At 44.5% G+C, this 11,992-nt stretch overlaps 1 protein-coding gene across 1 annotated transcript in view; it reads left to right on the top strand.

Annotated features, from left to right (window-relative positions):
• The first annotated feature begins 8,850 nt into the window (after positions 1-8,850).
• LOC138246651 (zinc finger protein 574-like) overlaps positions 8,851-11,992 on the top strand; it is a 29,440-nt gene continuing 26,298 nt past the window's right edge. Inside the window, exon 1 of the mRNA XM_069201385.1 lies at positions 8,851-9,122. The gene's annotated coding sequence lies outside the window, so the exon portion shown is untranslated. The remainder of the gene's footprint in view (positions 9,123-11,992) is intronic.

Here is an 11,992-nt window from a genome sequence, read left to right as displayed (position 1 = left end):
CATGTTACATGGCCATGTTCGGAGTTACCATTGTGACGCTATACATAGGTAGTGACCTATGTATAGTGCATGCGTGTAAGTGTGTCCCCGCACTCACAAAGTTCGGGCAATTTGCCCTGAACGATATGGGGGCACCTTGGCTAGTGCCAGGGTGCCCACACACTAAGTAACTTGGCACCTAACCTTCACCAAGTGAGGGTTAGACATATAGGTGACTTATAAGTTACTTATGTGCAGTGAAAAATGGCTGTGAAATAACGTGGACATTATTTCACTCAGGCTGCAGTGGCAGGCCTGTGTAAGAATTGTCTGAGCTCCCTGTGGGTGGCAAAAGAAATGCTGCAGCCCATAGGGATCTCCTGGAACCGCAATACCCTGGGTACCTAAGTACCATATACAAGGAAATTATATGGGTGTACCAGTGTGCCAATGAGAATTGGTAAAATTAGTCACTAGCCTGCAGTGACAATTTTAGAAAGCAGAGAGAGCATAAACACTGAGGTTCTGGTTAGCAGAGCCTCAGTGAGACAGTTAGGCACCACACAGGGAACACATAGAGGCCACAAACTTATGAGCACTGGGGTCCTGGCTAGCAGGATCCCAGTGACACATATCAAACACACTGACAACATAGTGTTTTCACTATGAGCACTGGGCCCTGGCTAGCAGGATCCCAGTGGGACCTTAAAAACACCCTGACATATACTCACAAACAGGCCAAAAGTGGGGGTAACAAGGCTAGAAAGACGCTACCTTCCTACACTGGGGCAGTGAAATCCTTCACAATGACAAAGATTTCTTTGCTCCTGCTGGTGCTGGCATCAATGCGGTGCGCCAGAGCAGCACGTTTGGTGGTCTGGATCATTGGGTGGTAGCGTTTTAGGGCAGATGGAAGCGTGCTCCGGTCTGCATTGTTATGGCTAATTTTCCATTTATGCTCCAGTCGTTTGCAGTGGTGTTTCATCAGTCTAAGTTCCTCCAAGTACGAACTGACATGGGGTATAGATCTTGTTGTATTGCTGTGTTTCGGGGGGGGGAGGTAGTCAGGGCAGGAGATTATCCAATTGTTGATATTCTTGATGGCTTTGGAGAGGCTGCTGCTGTGGTCAGGCTGGTGCGCGTAGAGAGCACTGTTCTAGTCCTTGTCAGTGATCCTGTTCCAGTTTCAGCAGATTGGTTTGGCAGCAGTGTTTACGCACTGGATTGAGATGGAGATGCTTAGCTTGAGGAGGGCATGGTCTGTCCAGGAGACTGGTATGGGCTTGTCAACTCTCATGTTATCAAAAGTGGTGAAAACAGTGTCCAGCAATGTGGGTAGGTCCTTTTACTCGTTGGATGAGGTCCAGGCTTCCAAGGTCTTCGATGAGTGCTTTTGAGTTGAGGGCAGCATGGTCTTGCTGGTGGAAGTACAGGTCCCCAGGTTCGGTGTAAGAGCTAAAATCGAGGGTGAGTGGTGCAGGAAAGTCCTTGATGGTGTCAGTGACGTTGATGTGTGCCTTGCGAGTGGCATAGGACTGTTGGGAACGATTCAGTCAATGACATCTTGATAGCCCCAGCTGGAGCTATTGTATTTCTAAGCAATATACTGAAGTCTCATCTTTGAAAATGGATATCTTTTCTTGTGTATGTTGGGTTTTTGTTGTTTTGGTCTTGTTTTATTCAGATAAATATTGACTATTTTTCTAAACTGCTTGTGCCAAGCTACCAATGGAGGTGAGCAGGGGTTATCTTAGGTGTGTGACTCACTCAACCCGACGTTTTTCAACATCTACATGGCCCTGCTTGCCAAGATCATCAAACAACATGGGCTAAACAGTCTCCTACACCGACGATACCCAACTGATCTCTCCCTATCCAACGTCCCTGTAAAGGTCAAGAGAAAGTTCCACAATAGGATGAGAGAAGTCGCCGCCTGGGTCAAAGCCAGCTGCCTCAAACTCAACTCGGACAAGATGGAGATCCTCGTAATCAGCCACGCCCCCCTCCCCCTGGAACGACTACTGATGGCCTACCGCACTGGGAAATGCCCCCGCTCCCACTGACCACGCATGCAATCTGGGCATCATGCTGGACTCCTCTCTGTCCATGACCCACCAACTCAATGCTGTCTTGTTCTCATGTTTCTACACCCTCTGACTTCTTAGAAAGATCTTCAAGTGGATCCCCACCGGCAAGAGGACAGTCACCCAAGCACTCATCACTAGCAAACTGGACTACGGCAACAAACTCTGTGCCGGCATTACTAAGAAACTGCAATCAAGACTATAAAGAAACCAGAATGCAGCAGCCAGGCTCATCTTGGACAGCCACATCTCCTCCAACCTCGGAGACCTACACTGGCTTCCAGTCAACAAGCGCATCACATACAAAGGCACTACACAACATAGGACCAGCCTACTTCAACCACCACCACACCATCTAAGTACCCAACAGACAACTTTGTTCTGACCAGCTTGCCCTCGCAGCCATTCCCAAGATCTGGAAAAGTACAGCAGGAGAAAGATCCTTCTCCTACCTTGCAGCCCAGACATGGAATATGCCACCTCTCAAACTCAGACAGACTGCATCACTGAAGCAGTTCAGGAAGGACCTCAAGACCTGGCTTTTTGATTGAGCAGCACGCACGCAAACAGCACCTCGAGACCCCACAGGTGATTAGCCGCACTATAGAAGTATTGATTGATTGACTCCCTTACCCTGACTACAGTGAGGATCCCTACTTGGACAGGGGGCAAACCACTGCCAACTAGAGACCCCATTTCTAACAGGTACAATGTGCTATAAGGGCAAAGCAGAGCGCCGCATTGAGTCGCTCGGTGGGGCCTTTTAACCTTTATCTTCTCTCCTACACATACCACCTCCAGTACATTCCCATCAGTGGCAGAGACTCATTCAAGAGTATTCAGAATGGGGACAGGGAGAGAAGGTAGGGAGCGAGAGAGGAGAATGGGAGTTTATTTGGTAAGAGGGTTATTGTCATAGTCCTGATATTATTCACTTCTATTTCCTCCATGAGAGAGATTTGAAATGATTGCCCTTGTTTTATAATTCGGGTCTCATGTGGGTTGGGGTGGGTGAATGGGGAATAAAAGACTGAAAAATAAACGTTTACTTATGAAAAACCAGGGAAAGGGCAATATCCACATTACCATTCGCAAATGTAGCACAGTCCAGGTTTGTGGTGTAGTCTGGTGACCATTTATAAGTTTGCTTTCTCAGCTCCCAAACTCTGCACCAAGGTCTGGTAATCTTTGGCTGAATCTTTTCACTCTATACTGTATATTTTCTTTAGATACACTTCAGCATCCCTACACACAGCTCACCAGTAAGAACTGCATTTCCTTTGACAATTCCTATATTTCAAAAGCTCTGTGCCTTCTTCAAACACTTTCCCACGATTACAAGTGGTACACATGACCATCATGCTCTCTGCTCTGCAAAGAGTTCCATGATTGGATGTGCATGTAGCCTGAACATCTTTCTGAACCAATAACGGGCACAGTGAGAAATTTGCAGTGTCTTCATCTTCAACTCCAGAGCTCTCAATTGTGCCATGTCATAAACACCCACCTAAAACCTGAACTCACCCAGTTAGATGTGACTCACTTCACTAAATGTGCTACACTAGAGACTCATGTTGCATGAAAGAACTACAAAAAACCCACAAAATCTTAAAATAGCAACTCATGCAATGTAAGATGAAAAGTGAAGACACCTCATTGGTGGCAAAAACTAACTTAAGAGCTTTTCCAGTCATTGTTGAAGGACATGCCTTTGTTACTTACCAATAAATCTCATTATCCTTAGTCCCTAAAGTCCTTGTCACAGTCATTACTTTTGAAGTAAAATCTACCTCATGACACGAGAGAAAAAACAAGAAGTGTTGGGGTAACCCCATCCACCTAGGGATAGTATATACATCCCCCTTATCCACATCACTTCTGAACCATACCAAGCCACATGAAGGCCATCTGCCAGGATGGGTACTAATGAATGACAAGGACATTAGGGAGTAACGATATGAAGCTATTGAAAGCTACCGATACCTACCCGGGCATTGCCCCTACATTCCTGGTTCTCATCTCAGTCATTACTTTTAAGAGGTACCCAAGTGAAAAGCTGGCTTTCATGACCAACCTAACTCCAGAAAGATTACTGACATCATACATCAATCATGTTCTTCACAGTTTTAATCACTGTATTAACAGATGAAATTAAACCATGCAGAAAATAGAGTTGTCAAAACATTTCCCCAAAAGCTTTGCCAGCCAAAATATTTTCAATATGGTAATGTTTTAAAAATGTATGAGCAGAGGTCCAAGTGGCCGCTCTACGGATTTCTGCCAGGGGAACCTTTGAGCCTCAGCCCAAGAGACACACATTTCTCTGGTAGATCTACCACGGATCCCTTCAAGTAGAGTTATATAAGACCAAGAATATGACAACACAATAGTAACTCTAATCCATATACTCAAAGTAACATTGAAAACCTTGTGACCATGACTCGATGCCCCAAAGGTTACAAAGAACTTTCAGATTTTCTGTAACCCTCTGATCTCTGAAGGTAGATTTCAATCACTCTTCTGATATCTAACAAATGAAAAAACTCCTCTCCATGCAAGGGAAAAATAACCTGAAGCAATACTCCTCCTTCTTTCCTGTGCAACTTTGAAGCCACCTTGGGAAGGACAGCCAGATTGTGCTTGAATAAAACTCCAAACTCCTTAAGAAACGAGGTTTGCACAACAATGCAAACCAGCTCGCCAAACCTTGTAGCAGATGTAGCCCCCACTAGGAATACCACTTAAAAAGACAAGTATTTTAAATCTACTGACATAAGGGATGCCAAAGGTATAACCAGCAGTGCCTTAGGCACTAAATGTAAGTACCAGGGAGGGAGTGACACTCTACAAACAGGTCTGGATATGGAAACACTTTTCAAGAGTCGGACCACTAAATCAAAATCATTGCAGGGGGTTGGACCACGGTTCTGTAGAAGCCCTTATCACGGCCCGCTGGGCTCTTAGAGTAATCACTGTCAATTGCTTCTGAAACCTATCCAGAAGAAACTGAAGAATCGAGAAGATTTCACACTGGACCACAGAAATAGATCTGGAGGCACACCAAACCTCAAAAGTCCTTTAATGCTTGGCATGAGATCTTAGCGTGGAGGGGCATATAAAACCCTGAATAATCTCCACTAAGTGCAGTGGCTACTTTCTTCTCTGGAGCCCAATCCTTTCAATGCCCAGACAGACAAAGCCAGTCTCTGAAGAGGTAGACACCCCAATGATCTGAGAGGGGAGGGGAACAACAGGTTTCTCTAAGGCAGAAGAACCGCCCACTGCTCCTCATGAGAGGGAACTAAGAGTGTCTTGGCGAGAATGGGACCACTACTGTGATCTCCACACTATCTCTCTGGACCCCTAAGAGAAAGTGAGGAATAAGTGGTAATGCATACAGAGGTTGAGGAGGCTATGTTGAAGATAAAACATCTATTCCCCATGCTTCTGGATCCGGATATCTGGAGAGGAACCTCAAGAGTTGAGTATCTTACCCAGAAGCAAACAGGTCTCAAAAAGGTTCCCCGAATATAAGACATATTTAGGAGCATTCCAGCGGATAGAGGAACAGGGTTTGAAAAGAGTAGAAGGCCATGCTTAGTCTGCCTGCCACTGATTTGTCCTCTCCCTTGATGTAGATTGCCATCAAGGAAAGAAAATGTTTATCTGCCGAAATCCCAATCGTCAAGGCCACTACATTGAGAGAGGCAAACCTTGCTCCCCACTGTCCTTTCACATGATACTGCCATAGTGTTGCCCGTTATGATCAACACATGATGATTCAGAATGAGAGGTCCTGAAATGTAAGAGCTTGGAGGACTGCTGGCAACTCCTTCCAGTTTGAAGCTTTTGCTCTGTCCCTGAAAAACCATATCCCTTGAGCCTCCTTAGTCTGTAATGTTGCACTCAAGTCTAGGGAACAGGCATCTGTGGTTATAACCATCTCTTGTCGAGCATGAAGAGGAAACCATGTGCTCAAGGAATTCTCCTTCAGACACAATTGCAGCGGTGTCCTGATCGAGTACGTGAAAGAAATATACCTCTCCCAGTCAATGGAAGACAGTCTCCAATACCTCACTAGATTAACTAACAAAGGTCTTGTGCCCCGTTTCACCCAAGGAATCAGGAACACACAAGTAGCCATATGACCCTGAACTCTGAGCCATGCTCTTGCTGTTGCTTCCTTCTTGAATAAAAGAAACAAGAGTTTTCTTCCATCTCACCATTCTCTCCTACAGAAGAAATACCATGCCCAGACCAGTCCTGAAATGGTGCCATCATGTTGGTAAACACCCTTGGGGCACATTTGATACCAGTGGGCAGTACCTGGAACTGAAAAGGTTTCTTCAGAATGAAATCATGAAGGATTTGTCTAAAATTAAATGAATAATTATTCGTACAGTCACCATTTTAATGGAATATTCTGAATCCAATGGTTACACCCTGTTAAGAAGCAATCTGAATTCACCTGAAGGTCTGGCAACCAGGAAATACCAGCCTCAAGTACACTCATTTGCCCCTTTCTGATCTGGGGACAGGCACCACCGCATCCTTCTAAACTAGACTCTGAATTGCCTTCCTCAAAGCTGATCACCTTATCTCGTCTGGAAGAACTAGTGTAGCAATGATCCTCGAGCACACAGGAGTTTCCAGGAACACTTAAAGGTATTCCTTCCTCACCAATTGATAAACCCAAGTGCCAGAAGTAGATTATTCCCAGACTTCAAAGAAAGATTTTATCTTGCGTTCCACTGGAAGGATGAAATGTCTTTGGCATAGTCAGGAATGCTGCCTGGAAGGAGAAGAGGCTTTGCCCTTCTGTTCTCCTTGATTCCAAAAAGAGAACTGCTGCTGCTGTTGTTGTTGTCACGCTCTCCTTGATGGTTGGCAAAAAGAAGACTTGGAATAAAATGAGCGCGAGCTAAAAGTACTTCCACTCTTACAAAATGACTGAGAATGATTTTCTTTAGAAATACTATGTACTGTCTCCACCAGACCAGTGCCAAACAACCTAGGTCCTTCAAAAGCATATGTGAGATGGCCACCTTTTAGGCTACATCAGTGTGCCACTCTATTAAAAACAGGTTTCTTCTAACAGAGATGACTGCACTGCCAGCAAGGGCAGAGGCTTGCACAATGTCAAATGAGATGTCTGACAGAAACTCTGCTGGTTTCTTCCTAGCTTCAAGAAGTTCAAAACCCTCTGAGCTATCCTGAACTGCCTTGTAACGACTCTAAATCCAAGAGATGAGATTGAGAGACATAAGTACTATATATTCCAGCCCCCAAAGCTAGATTAACACCCACATAATATTTATTTAAAGCAGAATCGGTCTTTGTTTCCGTTTGACCCTTATGAATGCTCTCCTCTGCCATAAAGGTTCTGCCAACCAGGCTGGCAACAAGAGTCCAGTGCAACAAACTCAGGAACAGATTTATTCACTTCCTCCGAAGGATACAATTGAGAGATAAAGATATCTGGCCTGGATCCTTCCACTCTTTTCTAACATCAGAAACATGTTGATGTATAGGAAGACCCAAAGGATTAGGTTTTGATAGTACTGCTGTAGAAAAGGTTCTGAAGAAGTACTAGGGAGCTTTTCCTGAAGGAAAAACAGATTAAGTTGGTCTCTGCTCAGAGTTTCAGGTAGCAACTCCTTTTTGATGTACTTGTCCTTAAATTCAGAAGTAACTACCACTAAACCCTGCTTCTATTCACAACTCGAAATGGAATAATATTGGTCTTCGGCAGGATTTACAGAAGGTACCTCACAGCAGACAAGGTCTCTAAAACAACTGTCCTAATGTTGTCCTCCAAAGCTTTGTCTTCGTGTGTAGGCGTTTTAGACAGTCTAGCAGGAGAGGAACTTGAAGAGTTCGGATGGTTTCTAGTCCTAGAGCATTTAGGCATAAAAAAATCAGATTTCTATCAAATGTCTCTAGGTTTAAGGTGAGATATAGTTGTTGTTAACTTTTGGAGCAGGATTTGAAATCTTGTCCTGAAGGAGTCTGCAAAATCAAAACCAAGCGTCTGTCCCACTGAGCTATAGCTCCTGGCTGCCACCAAAAACAAATCCAGCACAGAGTCAGTAGTTAACATACTCTATTGCCCTCGCCGTGAGTTACACAAAAACAAAGTAACTCACAGGGATGGTGTTTAAACAGCTATAGTAAGTCTGCACCCAGCCAGGCCAGGAGCAAAAACAGGAAACGGTGAGTAAAAGGGGTGTATATACCATTCCTGGGGGGGGGGGGGGTTCCCCACCACTTCCTGTCTTTCTCTCTGGCCTTAGGTGGGCTCACCCCTCAATGAATGACTGTGACAAGGGCATGGGACAATACATTACTGCTGGGCCGAGACCCGGGAGGCCCTGCCTGGCTTTACGCCCTGGAGCAGTTTGATCTTCTAAGTTTGACCATTCACTGCTTTGTGAGGAGGTCCTTTGCAGTTCACCGAGCTTCCAGTGGTACGGATTATTTTGGCTCCGGGTAGAAAGCAATACTGGCCAGATTACCCAAGCCACGTACCAACACCTCCAAAAAGGTCAAGCTAAAATTATTGTCCGTATGAAAGTTGTTCCGCTTCGGTGTCAGTTAATGACAATCACAGCGCCTGCCCTCCAGTGTGAGTCGGTCGTGGCACTGCTGGTGCCCAGAGTGAGGCTGGCGTGCCTCTAAGCGCTGCACATTGCGCCACCCATCCGTGCCCAGGTCTGCCCCAGTTGTGCCCAATCTAATATGGCTGTCCTGGTACATCCGCCTCATACGTAATGAGCAGTACCTGTCCCTCTCCAAGATGGCAGCAAAGGCGGAAGAGCCGCCATGGCGCCAGCACGGTTCCCGTAGTCCTCCAAGAGCGCAGCTCTAAAGCTGTTACATAGTTACTACAGGCGTGTAGCCCGATCCAGCATGGCTACAGGCGTCACTCAACGCAGTCCTCTTTCTATGTCCATGCCCAGCCTGTCCCTCCCGCCCGCGCATTGGCCGCCCACATTCTTCCAATCGTGCCCTGGAAGGTGGTGCGGTCCGATCCCGGCAGCTGCGATCTCAGGGAGGCCGGTAAGTGTCCGGCGCCCGCGGTCGGGGTTCCGAGACGCTGGTGTTCTCGCGCCACTGCTTTGGCGGCCCAGAGAGACCACAGTGGGAGGGGCCGGACGCCGAGGAGCGGGGCAGGCGCCCGAGAGAGCCGGGATGAGAGCGGCTCCTACTGCGGGGGAGGGGGGCGCAGGCGACGCAGCGCCACCTGCCGACAGAGCCGCGAGCTGCAGCGCAGTGCCAGCAGTCCTTCCTTTGTGTCAGTAAGGGAGGCGGATTAGGATTGAGCTAGAACGCAAACTCTGACCGTATAATGTGCCACGCCCGGCGCCATGGTGGACAGTGCAGCAGCTGTGAAACCCACCTACAATACAGTGCAGTTCTACTTTATTGGGCCTTAGCTCCTGAGTATTCCTAGTAATGCATTAGGGTCTTATGAATTTGTAATGATTTTGATTAATCGCACCATAAATCATTTTTATCTTTTCCTGCCTAGTTTGACCAGTCCTGTGGTGTTTTTTTCTCTCTTGGAATTCAGGGACTACTGTTCTTGGTTTTATACTGTTTTTAATAAGACTACAAGTTTCAGATTTCTAAGAAAATAACAAGACTGGTCTAACTAGTCACACATGAACTGGGGAAACTTGGCCGATATGTTGTCCTTATTAGCCCGGGGCTCGAAAAATCTACTCAACCACTTGCTATAGCGAGCCCTACTTGATCAGGTGGAGATATTTTTAGGACTTACTGGCCCCTTCTGGTGAGTTAACAAAGAACAGGTGTTCTGTTCAGTCAGAAAGTGGAGGGGCAATAAAAGATGCCTTTAAATCTTGTTCTTAAGTCACATGTGCTCTGTGCTCACAGACAGAGGTCAAAAGTCAGTTTGTCTTGCAACTAATTTTCCTTCTTAATGCAAAGTTCCAGGACTTTGTAAGGTGAACTGTGTGACCTGCTGCTTAGAGTGTAAAATAAAAGGCTATAGGGTGTCAGGTTTATCCTAACATACATTTAAATGACTGTCAACTGTACAAACATTTCAAAATATATTTCAGTAGTAGCGAAAGCCCGTTTTTTTTGTATTTGTGTGATGAAAAAATAATTTAATACAATGAAAACAAATCCTTTGTGTTGATGTGCAAAAGTTATGTTTTCTGAAACCCAATTTTCACAGATTAATACACTATATAGTTTTATCAGTAAAGCTGCAAGTTAGTGGAAAGGTTTTTAGAAATTTCTTGGAAATGTACTGTGTGTAGATGACAATATGCTACCACATCATGGTTTAGTAATGTACTTATTAAAAGTGAGTGTTTAAACATAAACTGGGAATCACTCCTGCCCTGATGGCAGTGCTGTTAGTAAACTAAAAGCAAGTCATGTGTCCACTATATGTGGACTAGATTCTTGTAATACTTGCAGCAAACTTTAGTTTACTTAAACACAAGTATTTTTTGTACTGCAGTAATGCTGAGCTCACATATTTGAAGGTGCAATCATATGTGAGAATTAAGAAAAAGGCAACTCTGTAAACTATTTGCGTAGGATCACAAGATTTGAGACCCCTTTACTGGTCAAGTTCATTACAGTTAGGTCGAGTAGATTATTTAAGTTACTCGACCTGCAGGTCTACTAAAATTTTTATACTTTTGAGGCCTGCAACCCTAGGCGTATTGCCAAAACATAGTTGTTTCCAGGGCTTTATTTGAAATTTATTGAGATGTCATGTTTAGTTATGTTGGTGTCACAATTTAAAATCTGTTAGTTAGGCCTCTTCACCAGGTGGAGCTTTGAGTGGAATAGTTTGGACATTAAGAGTTTCTGAACTATTGAGGAGGAAAGTTTCCGTTTAATTAAAGGCTGTTTTGCTTCACTAATGACCAAGATGAAACATTCATGCACTGACATAAAAATCTCTGGAATGCAACTGTTAGTCCGAGAAATACATTTATTAAACCACTCTGCAATGTTCGTAGAGGAAGATTAGCATGCTGAAAGCACACATTTAAAAATGGTCATAGCAATGAAATAAAAACATGTTCAAATGATCTCCACTACAATATATACAACAAATGTGTCTGTGTGTGTGTGTGTATATGTATATATATATATATATATATATATATGTAATTTGTATGTATATATGTCACAATGCAAAGCAGATAACAAGAATTAAAAATGCATCACCATGAGGCACAGGTAAATCTGCATCATCTCCCTCCTTATCAGCATCAGGCCGCCAGATCCCAGAATCGATCGTGGAGAGAGAGAGATCAATTATGCTCACAGGAAGGATGACACACCTCAGCGTCCTGAGCATGTCCGAGATCTAAGTCACTCCCCCCTCCATCTGGTCTCGGCCTCTTATATACTTTAAACAAACCAGAAAGGAGAATTCTAGAAACCTCATCCCACTCCTTTTTATAATAAAAAAATGCTGCCTACTTCAGATCAGTTTTGAAAAGAACACCTTGAGAATTAGCCAAGATCCCAAGGTGCCCTCTCTCAAAACAAAAACGTTCCCCGCGTACCATAAAAATCATCCTAGTACATTCTTATCAGCCTAAGCCCTTGCTGAGAAAGAACATGCAAACACGCAGAATAATAACATGAGCAAGAAGCACATTGTATAACATAGGCATGGAAAAATACATCCAGCTTTTAACGTGGCAGTGGCTAATGCTAAAATAAAGTCAATAGGCAAATGAAGCTGGTGGTCACCAATGTTTGGACATTAAGAGTTTCTGAACTAGTGTGTTGCTAGGCTAAGTGTAACGTGGAGTCAGTGGTCAAAACACAAATATCATTACAAGGCACATAGGTGCTTTAACCTTTATTGATAGTTACCAAATTATCATGTGAATCCCTAAATTGAACTATATTTCCTGGGAACACAG

This window comes from Pleurodeles waltl, chromosome 7 (genome assembly GCF_031143425.1).
Source record: "Pleurodeles waltl isolate 20211129_DDA chromosome 7, aPleWal1.hap1.20221129, whole genome shotgun sequence".
In the NCBI taxonomy this organism is placed as follows: Eukaryota; Metazoa; Chordata; class Amphibia; order Caudata; family Salamandridae; genus Pleurodeles; species Pleurodeles waltl.
Note: the sequence above shows the minus strand (reverse complement) of the source record. Positions and strands in the feature narration are given on the sequence as shown.